At 45.8% G+C, this 22331-nt stretch overlaps 1 protein-coding gene across 3 annotated transcripts in view; it reads right to left on the reverse strand.

Annotated features, from left to right (window-relative positions):
- Positions 1-22331, reverse strand: part of ZFX (zinc finger protein X-linked) — a 543920-nt gene that overhangs the window by 95624 nt on the left and 425965 nt on the right. The gene's annotated exons all lie outside the window — the stretch shown is intronic.

Raw genomic sequence — 22331 nt, forward strand, 5'->3', positions numbered from 1 at the left:
GCCTCTCTAAACAGCACGGAGTGCTGAAGATGCTAAGGAGGGATTAGGCAAGTCTGGAGGACCAGCTTGCTGATCTTGAAAAACGATTGGTCTCTGACTGGCCTGGTGACCTTCTGGCTGAACTGAGAGGAAAGATAACACAGTATGAGGAGGCCGCTCTTCGCGAGGTTTGTTTTCTAGGGAAAGAGGCTACGGTAAGGAGATATGGTGAGGGGCGGCCGAAAGCTGGCAACAATGCTTCGTAAGCCGTGGGCAAGTAATTATATTGTAGAGCTGACTGATTCGACTGGCGTGTGGCATACCGGCACTGAAGAGATCAGGCGAGTCCTCACTGACTTCTATTATGACCTGTATACTGAGCACTCGGGGCTGAGATCCGCGGCTGCAACTGACTATTTTGAGGATATCAGCCTTCTGTGGTTTGAGAATTCACATAGGCAATATCTTGATGTTCCCTTTTCGGCGGACGATGTGATCCAGGCTATAGCAAGTCTGGCAGGTGATAAGGCCTCTGGGCTGGATGGCTTGACGCCGTCCTTCTATAAGGAATATGCAGATAAATTAGCGCCGCACCTCCTGAAGGCATATGCAGAGGCTCTTGAGAACGGTGTTCTCCCGGCCTCGTTGCAGAAGGCACTCATTGTGACAATTCTGAAGCCTGGGAGGGATCCGTGCTGTTGCGATTCATATCTGCCCCTCTCATTAATAAAGATAATAAGATTCTGGCGAAACTTATTGCGGCCAACTGCAGCCTCTGCTCTCTTCCTTGGTGCTGCCGGATCAGTCCGGCTTTGTGTTGGGGTGCTCTACTTTGTATAATCTCCGCCCCTACTTTGCAATATCTAGCATGATCGATCCTGATGACCGTGCGGCAGCGATGTTCTTTGATGCCACTAAGGCCTTTGAGACTCTTGCGTGGCCTTATATGTTCACTTTGTTAGCTCGGGTGGGGTTGAGCCCTAGGTTTATTAAACTGTTTCGCCTTCTGTATTCGCAGCCATCCGCCCGGCTGAGAGTCAATGGGACTATTGCTGACCCCTTTTCGATTGCTAGGGGCACTCGCCAGGGATGCCCACTCTCTCCGCTGCTTTTTGCAGTTGCGATGGAACCGCTTGCGGTACGCCTGACAGCACCATAACCACAGGGGATTGGAATTTTGACAGCATCCAATATTGATCTCTATGTATGCGGACAATGTTGTGCTATAGGTTCGCGATCCGAAGCTGCACCTTGACACTTGGCTAGATGAGATAGTTTGCTTTGGGCAGATTTCTGGGATCACCATCAACTGGTCCAAGTCGGTGGTGCTGCCATTGTCTGAGGCAATGGTACAGTGCTCCTCTGGATATCCCCTTAGCTGGGCTGATGGACTGGTGCGGTATTTAGGTATCTGGCTGAGTAGAGACATTAATACGCTTTGGTCAGCAAATTACGGCAAAGCTATTGCATGGCTGGAAGAGAAGGTGGAGGTGTGGCGTTCATTGCCGCTCTCGCTGACAGGACACTTCAGTTTGAACTGGGTGGTTTGGCAGCCCCAGATCTCAAACTTTATCATCATTGCGAGCTGGCTAATTTTGCGCATTTTTGGCTGCACCCTATACTATATCTGCCACATTTGGCACCGGAGTGTGACGCAGTGTAGCCTGATAGGCTGCCGCGGGTGCTTAGTGGCCTGATCAGACCTCAAGGGGTTGATACTGTGGCTTGTACAGCAAGGGTCTGGACTGCGCTGTTGCTGTGCGCTGTTGTGCGAGAGCCCTTTGCGCCTTCGATGCCGGTGCGGCATGTTGCAGACAAGCCGTTGTCGGAGGATGTCAGAGTCTGTGAGTTTCTTCAAGAGTCCAACTTAACTAATTTGGGATTGGTTTTCTGATGGGATGTTTATCTCCTTGGAGGCTGCACTTGGTGATGTGCATGACACTGCACTGCACAGATTATTCTTTCTCAGAATTCGTGCCATGCTCCATGCGCGTTACCCCTGCTTTCCTGCAATGCCCCAGGTGTGCCGAGCGTTGGAACTTATATATCAAGCGCAATCCCCGCGTAGGCTTATCATGAGTCTATATGTTTGCATGCAGAATGCTGTGTCTGAGACTGAGATTTAAGCTAAAGCCCACTGAGAGGCAGACATAGGCAAAATTATTCCTGATGACGTGTGGCGACAATGCTGCACGCATATGAGAGAGCTGTCCTCTAACTATAGACTGTGCTTTATTCACTTTAAATTTTTACATCGCCTGCATTATACGCCCTGTAGATTGAAGAGTATGCGTATTCGAGCTGATGCGCGCTGCGAGAGGTGTCTGGCTCCTGAGGTGGACTTCTTGCATCTCGCGTGGAGTTGTACAGCGCTGCAAGAATACTGGACGGAGGTGTTGCAGGCGACTGAGGAGATGACTGGGCACCTGTTGCCGCACACCCCTAAGCTTGCTCTTTTGGGATATGACGAGGGGCTGGTGGGACTGCCGCTGTTGCTGGTTAAGCGTAGGGTCGCCATGTGCTGGATGTGACTGCAGACTCCCTGTTGCTGTGACTGGTTGCAGGACGCTGCATACTGTCAGGAGCAATTAATGATATACTGGGACCTTATGTCTTAGGGTTCCCGTCCAAGGGCTATATGGGTCCCCCTGCGATCATTTTTGGAGTCCCAACCATCGAACAAAATATGGTTGCCCAACGCTTCCCACTGAATATGCAATAGCTACGCTCCCCTTACACACCATTCAATTACTGCTTGCACTCCTGTTGGTGCTGTGTTCCTTTGTCCCCCCCCTCTTTTTCTTCTTCATCATCTTGCTCTTTGTTCTTCCTCTTTTCCTTTTCCTCCCCTTTCCTTTCGTTGTCTGCATCAGGATGTTTCAATGAGGTGGTTCTGTTTACACAGCGCCTAGCAGCGACATGCCACCTTCTCCTTGATTTATACGATGGTTTATGCAACTCCAGTTGTGCCTTGTACTCTACTCTGACTATAATCTGTACTTGTTGATCTCAGAGTTTTGTTCTGTGTGGGTTTTGTTACCAATAAATGTAACTATACGAATATCATTGCAGTAGGATTGTCCTTCCAGATCTTCGACTTTGGCTTCCAGTAACACCGTAGTTGTCTTGAGCTAGAGTACTTGTGCCTTGAGTGTGGCCGAGTCATCTTTGGCCTCCCTCTAGCTCAGAGTTTGTGAAAGTCCGCCCTTATTAGCACCACTTCTGATACTACGGAGTCAATCTTGGATTCAAGGGAGCCACATACTTCCTATTTGCGGCCATGATGTCCTTCAGCGAAATGGCTTAATCTCCTGGGATCATGGCCATCGCTACAACTCTCTGGTCTTTGGTTTCCCGTGGTCTCCCTGGGGTGGGTGAATTTATCAAGCTTCAGCTGGTGTCTTGTCTCCGCACACCTACCACCCGTCATGGCACCACTGGCGTTGGAAACTGCAACCTTGTATGTACTGTACCTATAGCAGATTACCCCTGGCTTGTTTTCAACTACTTGGCTACTCAGCGTCTGCCCGCGTGGGAGACCACTGCTCCCGGGTTGCTGTGTTGTCAGCGTTTCACTTTGAGCCGCCTTTACCTTGTCAAAGATTCCACGCATTGCAGACGTCACTTAGCTAGCACCTCTTATCTGCCTCTATTCCAGCGTCCCTGAATCCATTTCAGTACTTAGCAAGTGTCCGTCGCCCCTCCCTCCAGATGCTTAGGGATCTCACACTTTTCTTCTGGTTGTATGTAGAGACGATTTAATGCTTCCCACTGGTATGGGGGGCTCAGTTTTCCTTCTTTTATCGGGACATGGATCAGATGAGTCCTTCTCTTACGTGCTTGGAGCATGTTTTCCCAATTCTTGGGGAGGGGGTGTGGGGTCTCAGCCTCACGCTCCAGGCGGGCACAGGGGGCCTGCCGCTTTTTCATTAGACACGGGGGCCTGCTGACTTATGTTCTCTCCTCTCGTTCCCCTCCAGCAGTGATTTAGGGTTTGTCTGTCACGTCCAGCTGTGGTGGATTGGGGTGTTGCTGTCGCTTACGCAGGTCTGTACTTCTGTATTGGGCGAAACCCCCACTCCACAACTCATCTCTTCTGTTCCCTGCGCAGCCCCAAGCATGACACGCTGTTCCAATTCACGCTCTGATGCTGGGTCTCTGGGCGCTGCAACCCTCCTCCACCCAGGCACCACTCACCGCCACGGCCCGGTGGGTCCACAATAAAGTTCCACTGCTCACCGGACTGCCCTCCTCGTCTTGCAGCCCCGCACACCATGCTAGGCAGTGGCTCAGCATCCCAGGTAGACCCCGACTCACCACTTGTTCAGCACCTCAGGTTCCTCGGAGCCTCCGCTTCATTTGCCGGAAATCCTGGGCTCTGATGCTGGATGTATGTTCGGATTTATTAGGGGATTTCAGTAGTGCTCCCGGGAGCTCTGCTCCTCTGCGGCCATTTTGCACAGCGGTTGGCTCAGCCCCCCTAATAATGTGCATCTTTGACCTAGCATTTGTTTATCACCCTTGACAAAAGGAAAGGGTACTCACCTGTATAAACACAATATTATTTGGTCAAAGACTTCCTTACATTGCTAGCTATTAAAACATGCACTGGCAAAGCCAAAAGGTTAGATATTCACACTAGAGTGTGACACAGCCAAACCAATAAATATGCCTGCTGTAGTGAAAAACAAATAAAAATGTTTGTGTGTACAATGCATTGATGAGATTAAGAAATACCTACATGATGACACCAGGGAAAAGGAATTCGTATGGCTCAACACATAGACCTATTGTTTGGGGTCAATCTCGATTTTCAGATTTACTTTGTCCACTGGACAAGAGGTCCAACCATCTGCAACACAAACCCATTAGCTACCACTTTACAGTACAGCAGTATGGATCTTTGAAATAAAATTGTGTGCCACTAAAGGTAAGATAAGAATCCATAAATATTCTGTGTAGACTTGTATATATGATTCATTAATACTTAAAGCTATTAGCAGGCGTATTCTTAAGAAATGCAGTGAGCTTAACTTGCATTCCTTACAGTGGTTCCTGTATAAAAATGCACGTGCACATTTTGAAACCATAATAATTGAGGGTATTTGTAATGCTTTCAGAATGCTACCCTAATTACAGGCATGTATATGCATGAAAGCAAGACTGGTGATTGTTTGTGCACACTAAAAAATTGCAATTCAAAAGGAAAATGTAACTTACTCTGTAATCATCTATTTCTTGCATACAGTCCTGTGGATTCACATGGCTCTGCATACTCGTGCCATCTAGTGCTGGGCATAGACATATGCAACTTGTTTTTCTGTGAAGACTTATGAAACATAAGAACTGTTGGGACTCTCTGTCCACAAGGCAATAGCACATGGGCTCCCGTTCTCCTCCCATAGGTTAACACTGAAGAACTAAAAAATTGCACATTGTCCGCTTTTGCAAGTGAAAAGTATTTATGCTCAAAAACGTGCTTACTTGTAACAAAGTTCTTGGTTTCAAAATATATGTAAAAAGAAGTGTTATTTTTCTAAATTGATCTCTGATTTATTCTCCGAGTATGTGTCTCATTTATTGCCTCTGTGAGTACAAGAAATTCTTAGCACTACCCTCTGATAAGCCTAACTGCTCACCCACACTACCACAAAATAGAGCGTTAGCAGTATCTACTTTTGCCTCTGAAAACCAATTGAGGATCCACTGGACTCTGCACGGTGTACTTCTTAGTGCACCGTATAGAGAGCCAGCTTCCTACAATAGGAATATGAAAGCAGGCGTCTTTTAAATCTAGTGCACTGTTGAAGTAGGATCACATCATGAAGTGTGACCATGTGAAAATGCTCTGACATGGTGTAGTGATTCAGATGCCTGAGTTCTAGAATAGGCCTTAATGACCCGTTCTTTTTGAGGTTAGAAAATACAGAGAGTAAATCCCTGTTCCCTGATGTTGTGGAGAAACGGGTTCTATAGCTCCTTTGCTTAGTAAATCCTGCACTTCCCGTTTGAGCAGAATGATATGTTCGGGTGAAAGTTTGAGTGCAAGGGGGGGATGTTTGGAGTTGTGGAAATGAGCTGCAGACAGTAACAATGTTGGATAATATCCTACGCCAATATCTGTTATACTTTACCTGAAAAACATTGTTGAAGATGTCCCCCAACAGGTGTTAAGTAGTCGGAGAGGCGGATCAGGGGCGTGAAGGTGAAGCAAGTCACTGTTTGGAGACAGTGGACCAGCCTCTAGGGGAGGGTGTCGTCCTCTGTTATTGTTTCCCCTGTAGGGGCACCTTTGTAAAAACCTCTATGGGATGATGAATAAGGTTGGCCCTTTTGGCAAAACGACGAAGTGTCCATGGCTGTTGTTTTGGAGGATGATTTAGATATTGGCCTTCAAAAAGCACCACAAGAACCAGCGGTTTGCAGGAACTCCCATAGACTTAGCTACCTCATTGTTTTTCTTCATCTCTTTCAGTACATGATCAGCCTGTGGGCTAAAGAGGTGCTCCTTGTCAAAAGTCTACATTGAGTATGGTCTCTGTACTTCAGGTTTAAATCCAGACATGCGTAAGCGATGCATGCCGACGCAACAGGACACTGGTGCTGATGCCCAAGGCACAGCGAATATAATTGTTAGAGATAAGCTGGCCTTTGCTAACAATTTCTTGGACCCTCTTTCTGTGCTCCCCTGGGAGAGATTGGAGGAGCTCCTCCAACTGGACTCAATCAGCACTGTCATACCTAGCAAACAAGCCTTGAGTGTTAGCGATACATCAATGGCTGGCAACTTAAGCAGCAAACAAGTGTCAATTAACTTCCTCTCCTTCTGAGAAGGTGGAGCATCGCTAGCTGCTTGCGAATTAACTCTTTCTTGCATTAGACAGCACCAAAGAATCTGTGGGAATCTGACTTCTAACAAAAACAGGGTCTGCTTAAGAGGCTTTCTATTAGTTCTTCACACGCGGTGTGATGATATGTGCCCGGGCAGGATCCTTAAAAATGTCCTTTGGGTGTCTCATTATTCCCTTAAGCATGGGAAGGTATTGTGTGGCCCTGCTGGATGGAGTGAGTGTTTCAAAGAGGAAATCATCCTCAGTGGGCTCTTTGTCTGGGGGCACCGATTGATAAGTAGCCGGCCTCCTAGAGAGCTCATGAAAGGATGTAGTGTAATCTGTAGGAGAAGGTCTGGCCAGATAGACGTGTTTCTGTGTAAGGGTCAGCATCATATTGTGACCAACAGTCTGTGTCTTGTGGGAAAGTCACAGTATCATCCCCTGCTCCCTCATCAAAATGAAAAGAATGGGGGGAACCCTAGAGATGTAATGTCAAGTGGGTCACCATGAGAGTGAAGTTGTGAAAGGGAGGGTGGTGATGGTGGAGAAGAAGACAAAGAAGTTTGCATGCCACCAGAGTCTCTATCCATCCTTGTGTGTTTGGTAGGAGGCGTAGGAATATTAATAGCCTCTTAAATGGTAAGCTGTCTCCTAGAAGGCATAGAAATTGCAGTTTTAACCAGAACATGTCCAGTCTTTGGTTGGATATAAAGCTGTGTCTGCTTATTATCCAGTTGCTGCTTCATTTTGTGGAGGTTAGGTTCTATTGAAGTACTCAGCTCTGAAGGCACGGTCACTTTAAATTTTTTTTTGGTGCCGAAACTATTGGTGCAGAGGCCAGTATCTGTCTTTTCGGTGCCGGGTGGGAGCTGAAAGCTTTTGGTGCTGAAGCTGAAGCTGTAGGCGTGTGGTTCAGCACTAAGATGGTGTGTTTCGGCTTACTTTTCAGAGCTGAGCTTGGTGGCAGGGTTTCCAAATGAGTCTTTCAGTGCCTGCCACAGCCCAATAACAGTGGTGGCCTGATAGCCTTTGCTTCCATGCAAGAGGATGTCCTTTTAGGCTGAACAGGCGAGCCAGTGCTCATGGTTGGTTGAGCTGGAAAAAGGTTCTGCATTTCAAGAACCGTGTTCACAAGCAAACTGAGGTTTGTCGAACGAAAAGGCCTCCTCTGCGGCTGCAGCGGCCTCTTGTAGATCCTGCTCTGGCTCTGACTTGATGCCTTGTAGCCCAAAGATGTCTGGGGTCTCTTCAATCTCCTTTTGCTACATCCCACATCCTTGGGCCCTTCGATCCCTCAGGGTCTTTTCAGACCAAAAAGGATTACAAGCCTCGCAGTCCTTCTCTTTATGGTCTAGGTAGAAACAGAGGTTGCAGACCTGGTGCTGGTCGGTCCGCAGGAACTTAGGGCAGAAACGGAGGGGAGTCCTTTCCACTAGAAGTTCATTCTCTTTGAGAGGGAACCGAGAAAATGGTGGCTGAAGAGCCTCCAGCGGAACTTGACGATCCGACGGGTAGTTTCTTCTGGCACAGTATGCAAAGGATATAAGCGTTCCAAAAGACACTAGCCACGGTAGGGGAGGTATCAGACATGAAAAAAAACTGCCTCTAACCAGAGCTCAGCAAAAAACACGACCTAACCCAATGGCGGGATGCCCATGCGCATTGCTAGCAAGAGGAGGAGTCACTATAATCTGTGACTTGAAAGACTTTGAAGAAAAACAACTTGCATCGTTCCAGACCCAACACTACAATGCAGAAGTATATCCATGATTATCTATTGCTTTCGGGTGAGAAGAGTGGGGGCCCCCCATGTTAATATACACCACTACATGCACCAAACAGTTAGTTACAGGGCAACATTTTCAGTTCGTAGCAGGTGTAACTTTTAATACAGATCCTCTGCATATAGTAAAAAGTAGTCTCACTCCAAAGTGATGGCTAGGAAGTAGATGACACAGATATTGAAAAAATGTTACTAAAACTGCTTGGCCAACTAAAGCTTGCTGATGGAGAACATCCACAGAGTAAGACTGCTTAGTGAATGTATTCAGTCTTGACCAAGTAGCAGCCTTGCATATATTAATTAAACTGATCTTAACCAAAAAAGCTAACCTGGCCCCTTTTATTCATGAAGAATGAGCTCTAGAGGGAACTGGAAGTGTATTTTTAGTCTTCAGAAAGCAAGTCTCGATCTACTTAATTAACTATCTGGCAATGCCAGCTTTAGAAATGGCATAACCTCTGTGTGGTTTTGCAAAGGACACAAAAAGTTGATATCTGTTAATGTAATACATCAGCACCCTCCCAACATCCAGAGCTTGAAGGGCTGTTTCTGCCACTGACTGGTTGAGGAAGTAACACAGAGACCATTCAATAGTTTTGTTGGTAAGATAAGGGAAAAACACTTTAGGCAGAAATTTGGAGTTCGTATGTCAATAGTGCTTTTCCTAGGAACCTGAATAAACAGTTCCTGCATTGTGAGAACTTGAAGATCACTAACACGCCTACGGGAGGTAGATGTGATTAAAAAGGCAACCTTCCAAGAGTGAAACAGTAGCTGAAATGAGTTGAAAGGAAGACCCATGAGTCTTGTAAGAAAAATAATAGGGTTTAATGCAGGTGTACCTTTAAATGCATTATTCTTTTTTGGGCACTCCATTAAGGTTTAACACACTGGAATTCTAAAAACTGAAGTATGTTGACTGTTTTGAAGGTGAGCTACAACTGCAGCTAGATGCTGGAGTAACAAAGTGTAGACAAGGCTTGCATTTTGTAAGTGCAGGAGATATGAAACAATGTCACACACAAAGGCTTTAAGCATATGTAATTGTTTGGAAATGCAATAATGCATACATCAGTACAACTGTGCAGCGCAGCAGGCCCGAATAATAGGTTTGCACTTTTATAATATCCATACTACTGTGGGAGGCTGAGATAACCGAACTCTAGGACCTCAGGTGCAAAACTGTCACAGTTCTAGATGTCTTAGCTGACCTGGATGCCAATTGAGGAGGTCCGGCAGTTGAGGGAGTTTCTCATGGGGATTGATTGACATCTCTCATAACATAGAATACCAGGGTTTTAAGGCCTACATTGGGGCCTGTGGAGTGAGGGTCACTGATACATGCCTTTTCTTTCTGATCATATATGGGATGAAGGGAAGAGAAGGAAAAGGATAAACAAATATCCCTGACCATCCATAATGCACTGCCCATGGACTGCGGATGGTGATCTCTAGAAGTGGAATTTAGGCATTTTGCTTTTTCAGGCGGTTCAAAGAGATCTACTGTAGGAGTCCCCCACCGCTGAATGTCTTTGTGGAGGACTTGCGGGTGGAGTTCCAACTTGTGGACCTGTTAACCAGATCTGCAAAATAATTCTCCACCTCTGGGAAATGTTCCACCAATAAGTGAATGTCTGTGAATTGTCTAATGCCAATTTTTCTGTGCCAATGCAGAGAGCTGGTGTCATGTCAGTTTTCAGCAGCACAGTCTTTACCCATATGAGTGAAAGTAAGGCATTAAAAGCTAGTAGAGCTTGCTTGATGTTTGTAGCTCCAAACAGCTTTTGTGACTTTTGTAGCTGTGCAGTATACATTCCCTGAATGGCCATTTCTCAGAGCTGGGCACGTCACATTACGACAGACACATCAGTGGTTATAGTCACTTTGCGGAAGAGAGTTTATGAAGCGCCTACCAAGCAGCAGATTGTTGCTGTTCGACCAAAGAAGAAAATGCAGAGCCTTGGTAGCTACCGTCACTACAACCTCCCCACACCCTTCTTGTTGAACCCATTGTGCTGCTGGACATTCCTGGAGGGAACACACATGCAATCTGGTGTGCAGCACATTTGCTATGCATGAGGCCATCATTCCCAATAATGTACTGACAATTTGAACAGTGAAAAGATGTTGTTGCTGCTAAAATGCCATTACCTTCTGGTTGTTAGTGTATGGCTTGCTTTTTAGTGTATTGAGCCTGTTGGGGGCATGTAAATGGAATTTCTGTGCACTGATAGTGAAACCCAGTCTGTGTAATAAAGGCTGCTTTCTAGGGTGTGATAGGCATTGTCTCTTGCAGCTGCTCTTGCCAGCCAAACATTTATATATTGAAGCACATGAATGGAATTTCTGCGCAGGACGGCAGCTACTCTCACTCAACTCTGCAAAAAACCTTGGAGCTGTAGTGACTCCAAAAGGTAGCACTTAACTGGTAATGTTATCCTCTTACCTCCAACGCACAGGTATTGGTGGTGCAACCCTGTAACGGGTTTTGAGCTGTTGTGGGTCCTGAAAGGAGTGATCATATATCTGTTAAGGAGGTCTCTGGTTAGAGGCTTGACTTGGGAACTCCTCTGAACTATAGCTTTCTGTAACTGGTTTGGGACTGGGGACTGCAGGCCACCCATGGACTTAGCAATGTCTGTATCCTTCTTAATCTTCTCAAGCATCTGGTCCAGCTGAGGGCCACAGAGATGCTCAACGTCAAAGGGTACATTGAGGAGGTGAGGGCACATCTGATACTAGTATTGATAATAATCTGAACCTCTATGATGAATTCATGTTGCCTCTAGTCCTAGGCCTTTGGTAGGTATTTTAGCAGCACCCCCATCTTCTCCCACTGGTAACAATCATTCCTAGAGTAGAGAACTACCAATTTGGCAATGTGTGGCTGCCCCAAATGCCCCCCGCTTGCCATCCGCATCAATTCTCTTGCACTCCTTAACGGGCAGGGGAGCCTCTCCTGCTCTCTGACTGGAGACCCTTGTCTGGCTTCATGGACCACCAGCATGTCCAGAATTATCTACCTCTTAAAGTACGCTAGGTCTTCTCGAGCCGCCTTGTATTTATCCCCACTCTTGGTGTGATCATACTAGCCTTAACTGGCTCCTTAAAGTTTTCTATGGCAGACATCTCCAGGGGCAGAGATACAGGTTTTTTTTTGGGTCACGACTGGTCCGATTCGCAAAATCGAGGCATTTGTGACCAAAAAAAACATTTTGGAATGTACAAAGGACCTATTTCCGATTCAGTAACCTATTACTGAATCGCAAATTGGATTTGTGATTCAGTATTAGGAAGGGGCGTGTTTAAGGCATCCCTTCCTAATATCAAATCCCATTGTTATTTGTGAATCCTTTGTGACTGAAATGCGGTCGCAAAACATTCAAATTTTACCGCCTACTTCAAGTAGGTGGTAACACATTTGCAAATGGGAAGGCGTCTGCAAGGGACCTTCCACTTTGAGAATGGATGTAAACATATTTTTAAGAGCAGCCAGTGGTCCCATGGACTACTGCCTAGTCTTAAGAAGTGAAAAGGAAACTTTTCATTTTTCTTTTTGAAACCCATCCTGTTTTCCTTTAAGAAAATGTACAGGCTGTATTAAAAAAAAAAAAAAAAAAGATTGCTTTATTGTAAAGTAATCGTAGACATGGTGGTCTGCTGACACCACCAGGCCATAATCGCTGTTATTTTTCCCATTCCCAAATGGTCGGGAACCAAGACCTACCTCAGGAATATTAATGAAGTAGGTCTATTTGCGACCCACTGGGAATAGCAAAAAGCGTTAATCACAATTACCAAATAGCGCATCACAAAAATGTGCTATTTGGTAATTGCAAATACTACCTTTTGTACATTTGGCCCCAGGTTCTTAAGGACTTGATGGTAGTATACTGCCCTCTTGGTTTTTTAAAGGTTTTGACAAAAAATATCAGCCTTGTCTTCCACAGAACAAAACTTAACCTAGTGATGATTCACTGCTCTTTGAAAAACTGCATGGTAGGCAGACATGTCATCAAGTGGAGATTGTTTGAGAGGGTATGGCTACGAATCTGGAGCATCAAGGGGTTCCACTTAGCAGTCCTCCCAAGGGTTATCCCTCAGGCATGATCTAAAGGATTCCTCACAGGGGTCTTGAGGATAATAAGGACTGGTGACAGAGTCTTGAGCTCTTTCAGTGCTATAGGCGGAGCCTGCAGCTCCTCCTATAAGTCTAGATGTCTCTTTTTCAGTATGCGCCAGAGTCCTGATGCCAATGGTTTGGCAAACATCTTGCCAGTGTCACAGTGCATGCAAATCTTGTTGCTTCTCATCCTGCAAATCTGCCAGTTTCCCCAACGACAGAACTCCCACAGATCTCCAACAACATAGACTTCTACTCCAAAAGAGGTCTTCCAGCAGCTTGCTCCCTGCTCTCAACTTGACACTCAACTGCCCTGAGACCAGTACATGTTGCACCTCTTGCTCGATAAATTAAATCTCCTACTCGATGTTAGAGTCTTCAGAGAAGTGTGCCTCCATATCTTCTGGTTCATGCAGTACCTGGATGTGAAATGGGCCCACCGCTTCTCTTCTGTGCTCAACATTTCTTCAATGCCGAATAGGTCAGGTGTCTGAGACAAAACTTGTATTTTCATTTTGCAGTGTGCTCACCTTCTCTCCCTCTGCTGACAGTCTTTTTTCAAAAGAAAGCAAGCTGGGTGTCAAACGATGCTTCAACGTGCTCGAGAAAAAGGCAATGATTACAGACATCGTGTTGATCCGATAAAGGGTATTTGCACTTTTTCTAGTGCTTAAAGTCCTTTCTGACTTTTACTTGAATGAGGAAACACCCACCCTTAAGGGCGACAGGGCCCCACCCCTCCAGTCTTCTTACAAACATGAAAAGTGACAGTCTGGTAGAACAAAGGCCAACTTGACACTCGTGTTGTAAAGGTCAGGCAGCCAGAAGTTGTGCATGCACTAAATGACCAGGCACCTAGAATCTTGAGCTATGGATTTCACAGCCCTACCACAGTGACCTACTCAGCCTGGCAAAGCCCTTTGAGGTACCCCTCCTCATGATGAGGGGTGTGTCACTGATAGACCTGGACCTGGATGTTTCAGTTTTAAGCCCTGAAGTTCCCAGGGCCAAGTGTCCGTCAGTGATGCTAGTCACAGATTGGGGGGGGATTAGCAACTCTCACTGACCCCCATCCTATGAGTAAGGGACTGCCAACTCCTTTGGGACAGCCAATGACAGCAGGAAGTCCCAACCTTTCAGGAACCTCTGAGACTTCCCTCCTGCCACCTGAACTTACTATCTGCAGCCAGGGAAGTTTGTCTTTTGTAATGTCTGGTACATGCATGTATGTATGAATGTATGTGTATTCATGTGTGCAAGCTGTGAATGAGTGTTGTGCTTGTGAATGGTAGGTGTATGTGTGCATGCTTGTGAATTTAAGGGTATGAGTGAGTGTGTCTGGTGTGGATGGGTGAGTATGTAGGTGTGCGTGTGTGGGTGCTGAGGCAGTAATCTCTGAAAGTTGCCATAATCTGCTGCTAGGTGGAAAATAATTTTACAGGCACTTGTAAAACTTCTGTCACTCTATCTTAACAAGGGACGTACACAGGTGTAAAAGCCTGGGGCTGCAACTCACAGTCTTGGTAATGTTCCTCCTCATCCATCATATCTTCAAAGCCTGAGAAGTAACACAATTCAGTTATATACGGCTGTAGGCAGTCTCTGAAGTGAGATGGATGACATTTTCCTCTGGTCCAGAGTCATGCGAGTAAGATAAAGGCAGTATATGCACTGGTCATGTGACTAATCAGTGTAAATCGTTTTCTATCAACAGTTAGAGCAGAATTTGAATAGCAATCTTTTTCTCTCTGTCAGTCATGGTGCCCATTGGCACAGAAAAAGGGTGTTCCTTGAACAGAAAAATGAATGCAGCCTAAAAACAACTTTCTATACTCTGAAACTGAAGGTAATGCTGGTTCCATCACAGGGTAGATTGGAAAATATTACAGGATAGTGTTACTGAGAGGTTAAAGCAGATCTCTGGTTGGGGACTCCATCACACATGATGTGCAGTAGAAATCTGAGCTATGGTGGCCTCAAGAGGGAGTAGAAGAGCTGACACTTCCAATTAATTAGCTGAAATTTGGGTTGCTACAAATGAAGTAGATATGCTACTAAATAAACAAACACTGTTGTTGAGGCTTATGGCCATTTTAACAAAGTTTACAGCTTTTCAAATTTACCAAGGATTCCAAATGTGACAACAGGGAATGATTCAAGCTGTTTTTTTTTTTTTAGTAGTATGTATAATTATCGTATTAAAAACAATCAATTACAAAATCCATCATACGTTTAAAAGCAGTGCATGCCGTAACTGAATGATGCTTAACATGTGAAAACCCTAAACAATACATTCAGGGCTTGATTCACAAACAGTCTCCGCAGTCATGGCAGATGATCTGCACTCGTGGCGGAGGCTCTGCAATGAGAAACTTTAGTGCGCTACGACTGCAGAGGACCTTTGTGAATCGGGCCCCAAGTGTAAAATTAATTCAGATCATTTCCCAAGTTTCAAATTAAAGTGTGGCCTGGGTCAGAAGAGGCAAGCCACTCATATGCAGAGCCAAGTTATTTCACCACTTTACTTATGGGGCACTTAGACTGTAGCGAGAAACATCTTTGTTGCTTTCTTGACTGGTCGTACTTTGTTGACAGTGGCGGTTTGGGGGAGGTATTTCTTTCTCAGATTCATTAAGTTGGGGCAGATGCCTACTATATGTTTCCAAAGATTCTGATCTGTAGCCGCATAGCTGGCAGTCAACGTTAGGTCGCAGCTTGGTGTTCCAGGAACCCCCTAGGCTGGGGACTGGAACGTACAAAAGACGGAAATGCAGATTTTTAATTTTGAGAGAAGCCTTTAAATCTGAATCAAAATAAGATTTTTCTGCTTTTTGAAGGTTGTCAAAGACTTAATGGCTCTGCTTTTGAAAATCTGAGAGATCCAGTGTTGGGGAACTGTAGTTAACTCTTTTTTTATGTCTTCTATCTTTCATGGTTTGATATTCCAGAATCAAAGTAAGTTAGCATCTAAACAAATATTAAATAAAATTACATATATGACGGAGGTGAGAACTAGACACACTTTACGAAAAGGGAAAATGAAGCACCCTATGGCCCACTGTGACTTGTAATCCTTTCTTCTATTCAGCCAGTTGAACTGGTGAAAATGTTAGAGTACTTCCAGTTGGGTGCTCCATAAATGTCTTCTGAATTCTATAACCATTGTTCGAGGAGAATATTTGGTTTTAGAATGGCAGAGGCAATACAAGCGGATATCCACATCAAAAGATTGTGCTGTTTATCATAGTGGCCGAAATGTCAAACAGATGGAAGGATGCACTTAGGTTTTTGTTTCTGTGTAAGTAGAATCTACAACAGCACTAAACATCTAAGAAATGCAGTGTACATTTTGTTAGTTTGGCTGGATTAGGAGAAAATGTCTGGTTTGTTGTGCTGAAAGACTGAAGGAATTTTCTGAATTAACTTTGGATTGCTGTGTAGTGTGACAGGTTGAGTTCCCAAACAGTCAGGGGTTTTCTTACTGGCAGAAATATCCTACAGAGACTCTTTATTAATTCATTGATAATACACTACAAAAACCATCAATGCTGATTTGTGAGTGTGTCAAAATATTGATTTTGCTAAAAGTTTAACTCCCACTGTCTTTAGAGAGTAACTATGCACAATGAATTATCATGCCACCTCTGGTGGATATTAACGCGCTAGGACAGCCAGGGCATTTGCTGCATTCATAGTAATTACAACCATTGGGGTGGTCTCTTTTCATTAATGTGTCTAAGGGGCTACCTTCTTTGTTCAGCGGCTTCACACAGGGATTTTTCATTTATTGAATGACATTGCACACCAATGATGATCAATGTACCTTAGGGTGCACAATAAGGCAGGCTTGGGGCTGTGTCCAGTCATTTTTTTTTTCTTCTCTCGACGTGAAATAACTGCTGATAATGCAGCAAGAGTATTCATAAGGCATTGCCCTCCTTCAAAGATGGTGTCAAAAACAGTAAAACATATTATTAATCACTGCAGCTGCCTCTCAAATAATAGATTTCTCAGTTTCCCTTTTGCCGCCACATGGAAATCATATTGTCTGCAAGCCCTTTTCACAAGAGAAAGGGAGTAAGGTATGTCACCTGGAAGGAAACAATAAACAAGCACATCCAACTGGTGTGGACTGTATACCTTCTTGGAAGCTGCCACACTGTACTTTATGGTTTACATTTTCATCATCAACATCTTATCTCAATAGGTAATGTTTATGAGCAGATGATTGACATCCACAACTTGTTTGAGGAAATAAGACTGAAAGAGTTGTTTTATTGTTTGTCAATGAGGCTGTCAATGACAATAACGCAGTTGAGGTTTGGTTCAATGGTCAGGAGGCAGTAGCCAATGAGGTTATCACAGACACCATAAATGTCCTCTCAAGCAATGTTCCTATCACCCTACTGCTTTGATAAAACATGCATAGATAACTGTTTCAAACTTAACATCACTAATGACAGTATAGAAAGAATGGACGTATCATTCTGCAGCTAGATATAGCCTCTACAGCTAGATACAGCCTAGAACACAAAGATGTTACGAAAGATAGGTATCTTGGTCTTCTGACACAAACTTTCAGCCGCATATTCCTCACCTTTTCAATAGATAGTAAAGCAGTACATATTTAAATGTGGGTCTATGGGAGGACTCAAACCAGAAAGTCTTGCAGGACCAAGTAGACAAAATACCATTCTCGAAGAAGGTGACTGTCCAGACAATAGTGCCTTGTGACCATATGGAGGGATGCTGTTTCAACGCAGTGGTAGCAGCTTTGGCCCTGGTCAAATAAACACATAGGGGGTTATTCCAATTTTGGAGGAGGTGGTAATCCGTCCCAAATGTGACGGATTTACCACCAGCCGTATTACGAGTTCCATAGGATATAATGGACTCGTAATACGGCTGGTGGTATATCCGTTACTTTACGGTCACTTTTGGGACAGATTACCACTTCCTCCAAAGTTGGAATAACCCCCATAGTCTTTCTGGAGGCTGTTTTTTAGCCAATGAGTAGCAGATGTTTAAGTAGAGCACCATCCAATGGGAGATGTTTCTCTTCTGCGCTGCTTTGCCTTTTTTGCTCCAGAGATCCCCAGAAAGAGCTGATCATCTACCCTGGGGTCTTTGGTATCATTTATGTAGAAGTTCCCTGCTCTCTTGGCGTCTAAGCCATGGACTCTCTACTCCTTCTCAGAGGTGAGTATAACACCCCAGTACGGTGATGGCTTGGCTGATGTGGAACAACTTCACAACTTTTAGCAGGAAGTCTGTATGACCAGTTTGTCCGGGAGGAGGGTACTGTAAGGAGGAGTAACACGAAGAGCTTGAAGCGCTGGGGATGGTGATGAGCAAAAGTGTCTTGATAGTAAGGATCTGTATGAGACAGCTGTGAAGTGACTCTAATGGCATGCACATCAGACAAGCCAGGACAAGATTAAGATTCCTTTGGAGTATCACTAAGACAGAAGGGGGAGACACATGTACCCCTTTTTAAAAAAAAAAAAATCACATCACAGTTGGTGATTTGAACAGTCAGGGCTGCTCTGGCAACCGCAAGAAAGGCTGATAGATAACCGTAACTGTGTCCAAACCAAAGCCTTGCTGGGCAAGAGACAGAACAACAGAACATCAGATAACTGTTATGGTGGGAGGATCTGGTGTGTGCTGCACCAAGCCAAAAACGTGACCCACTGACAGGTGTATGCAGTTTACATCGAGAGATGCCTGGCTACCAAGCTGAAATCAAGGTCGATTTTGTTCAGCTGTCGCAGGTCAACCTCCAAGCATGAAGGTGAATATTGCAAAGGCCCTGTTGCAGAGCCCTGTCCTGTTGCTATGGCAGCATTTCCTCCCGGAGGTGCAGTCTAGTCGTGTTATTAGGACTATTTGAGCCCTGTCTCTACTGATCTTGAGAAGCCAGGGACGGAGTGGGGATACAGAAGTCCTGAATTCACTTGAAGTGGAACGCGTCTCCGAGCAAGAGACCAGTGAAAACTCTAACGTTCAGAAATGCTGATATTGTGTGTTCTCGGCAGTGGGGAACAAATTGGGCCAATGTTCTACCCATTCGCAGGAGAGACCTTATGCTACCTTCAATTTGTGATCCACCAGCAGCAATGGCTTCCCGACAGCTAAGCTTGTCCACTGTGGCATTCAAGGACCCTATCAGGTGGTTCACAACCAGGAACATTCCTTAGTCGTCCAGCTATTTCCTGAGGCCCAAGACCTCCTGATAGAGGGTCCCTGGCCTCATCTCGTCCTGTTTGTTTCAGTACCATATGCTGGTGGTGTTGCCTGTATTAGCCTCTATTTGATGGATTGCAGGAAGGCTTTCAAGGCCAAGTGGATGGCCACTCAGTGCCAGAAGGTTAACGTGGAACCAGGACTCTGCCGGAGACCAGAGGGCTCTGTTCTCAAACTCTCCCAAAATGCCACCCCAGCCAAGAAACGATGCATCCGTCCCCACTCTCAGCTTTGGGTGAGGAAGGGAGAGGGGGCTGCTGTTGACCCAACTGCAGACCAGCAACCTCCACTGCAGATCTTTTGCAGTCTCCTCTAAAATAAGAACGTGGTCAGAGAGGTCCCCTTGATGTTGAGCCCGTTGGGATTTTAGATCCCACTGCAGAGACCACAATGTCACCTGCTGTGCTCGACCAGCAGGGTGCAGGAGACCATCCATCCCAGAAGCATCAGAGTTGATCTTACTGAAATCTTGGATTGAGGCTTTAAGACTGGGATCATATCCTGAACGTCCTGGACTCCATCTCCTGGGAAAAGGGCACAAAACTAAACTATCTCCGGAATGGCTCAGATGAAGGGAAGCATTTGAGAAGAAGTCATGTGTGCCTTCAGTATATTTATAGTGAACCCCAACGAGGAAAGGATGTTCACAGTAGTCTGGAAGTGGTTGACAACTGCCTGGTTTGAGCCCGCCTTCAACAGCCAGTCTTAGAAGTAGGGAAAGGTCTCCAAAGATGATCTGCCACCACTGCCATCACTTTCATGAATACCAGAGTGGCAGTGGTGAGATCAAAGGGGAGCACAGCTGGAAATTCTCCTTTCCTAACATGAACCGCTGATAGAGTTGATTAGCCAGTAGTTCGGGAATATGAAAATGGGTGTCCAGCAGGTTTAAGGCCCCCATTCAGTCTCTAGGGTCGAGTGCAGACAACACCTAGGCCAGGGTGAGCATCTTGAACTTTTCTTTTCGGAGGATGGCATTGAGAAGGTGCAGATCTAGACCCTAGGCCTCGTTCTTGAGCACCAGAAAGTGGAGGAAATAGCAAACGTGCCCTACTTATGGGGCTGGCACCCTCTCATAAGCCCCTTTGGCCAAAAGAACTGCCACAAAATGGAAACAAGGTTCTTCATCAGTTGTTGAGGGGACAGTGGCAGGCGCAGCAGTCAGAAAGGAATGGGAGAGCAAGCCCCCTGTAGGCTACGTACAGCACCCACCTGTCCAACATGATCTCCCACCAATCTGGAAAAAATAATTAGATTCTACCTCACACTGGGTGGCTGTGCTCTGCAAGGGCACACTAAAGAAATCTGGCAGATAGGGTTGCTGCTGGGGAGGAGGGGGTGGTTTTGGGACATGCTGGCCTTGGCCACAACCATAACATTTCCGGTGGGTCCCCTGAGGAGGTTGGACAGGCTGGCAGTAAGGGATGCCTCACCCAAAACTGCAAAAGGAGTGCTGACGCTGGTGCAGGTTGGAGAGGAAGGGTGGAGAGGCCCAGAAAAATTAGCCCTATCCCTGCTCTCTTTAAAACACTCAAGAGCAGAGTCAACCTTGTCCACATATGGGTGCGTCCCGTCAAAGTGTATGTCCATTAGGGAGGACTGGATGCTGCTTGAGTCCAGTTGATCGCAGCCATACATGGTGGCAAATGGCAACACTGCTGCCGGAAGCTGACCCCATGGAATCGGTGGTGTTCAAGCAACAATGTATTGTGAACATGACTGCATCGTGCCCACATTGAACTACCGGGGCCAAGACTGGGTGAAGGTCGTCAGGAACACTTCAGTTAACTTGAGCCACCAAATCTTAAAGAGCATGGGAGTAATGGCCCAACAAGGACTTGCATTGACAGAGCAGAGGGCTAGGCTGGTGGAAGAAAAAAAAGACTCTCTAGGAGTGCAGGGAAACATGCCTGGAGTAGATCGATTCGTGGAGTTTTGGATAACAAGGCTGTCTGGGGAAGGATGCTGCAAGAGTAAAGCAGGGTCGCCTGGAGCAGGCCAACTGAACCTGGCAACTTTTTTTTTATTTTTTTTTTAAACAGAGTTTATTGCTATTTTCTTGTTGAACAACCACAGCAGTATATGTCATGTAATTGACATAAATCAATGAGCACTTTAAACACTACATCACATTTGCTCTGTAAATTACAATACAATACAGTTGGTGTGTTCTGAACAGTGCTATTGGATGATCTGCCACATTAACCAAATATTGCAACTCCCCTGCTTATGCATCTGCCTACTTCACACCCCAATCAATTTATAGTTTCCCCTGAAAGTGGGCACTGCCTTCGGTGTACGACACCCCTGCCTTGTAGGTTAAGTGGCCGGGGCAACCTCTTTTTCAGATTCCTGGGAAGGCACTAAAGAAGTGTCATAGGAGTATACTTTGGGCTCTTTTAAACAATCAACTAGGTGGTCCCAGGGCCTGGCTTTATCTGGAGTGCACTGCCCTCTCGCTTCGTCTCAAAACAGCACCTGTTCCTCCAGTCCCACCCATAGGAGCAGGTTTTCTCTTCATTTGTCTAAACGGGGGCTTCTAGGGGCCGTCCAGTGTGTTGTAATTTCTTATTTTGCCAGCAAGAGGTCTAAGTCAATAAATTTCGTAGTGACTCTGTTTTCCAGGGCGTGAGAATCCACCCAGTAAGCCAGCCAGAGGAGCAAATGGGAGGCTCTGCAACTTCTTTCTTTTGAACGGATTTGCCCATGGTGAAAAGGTATAATTAAGGTGATGAGGCCTCAGCTCAATGGAGCCCAATCGGTCAACGGTAGTACGGAGCACCACACAAATACAGTGTGCAGCCCCCCTTTTTCTTAGGGCTACTTAATAGTTCTCTGTCTGAAACTGGGTGTCACTCCGATTACGCAGCACTGTCCGTGGGTGAGAACCTGAGCTGGCTGCAGCTGACCAGTTCAGCCCAAATGACAAGCTGCGGTTGGGCCCTTGCAGCTGTGCTGCTTCTCAATTTGTCTCACCAACTAGCTCAAGGATACAGCAGAATGGGGCAAGGAAGACGGGTGTCGCAACTATCCCACTCAGAATGGAGGTTGGGGGGTGGAGGAGGGAGAGAGAACGTCTATTGAGGCAGAGCACTAGTGAGAGAGGCAGGAGAGGAGCCCCACCTTCGCACAAGGTTAGATCACTGTTCAAGTGTGCATTTGCGATAGTATGACAAGGCCCAGGCCTGATGTCTTCACGGTCAGCTAAGGATGCGGAATGGCATGGATCTCAGTTACAGGGGGCTATGCAGGGTATCTGTTGCTGTGCCCTAAATCAGTGTTGCTTTATAGGTCTATTTCAGCCATCCATCCTCAGTTCAGCGCAACAGACCAGGAAGTCTCTGTTGTGTTTGCCTGTCACATTTGT

This window comes from Pleurodeles waltl, chromosome 8 (genome assembly GCF_031143425.1).
Source record: "Pleurodeles waltl isolate 20211129_DDA chromosome 8, aPleWal1.hap1.20221129, whole genome shotgun sequence".
Classification (NCBI taxonomy): Eukaryota; Metazoa; Chordata; class Amphibia; order Caudata; family Salamandridae; genus Pleurodeles; species Pleurodeles waltl.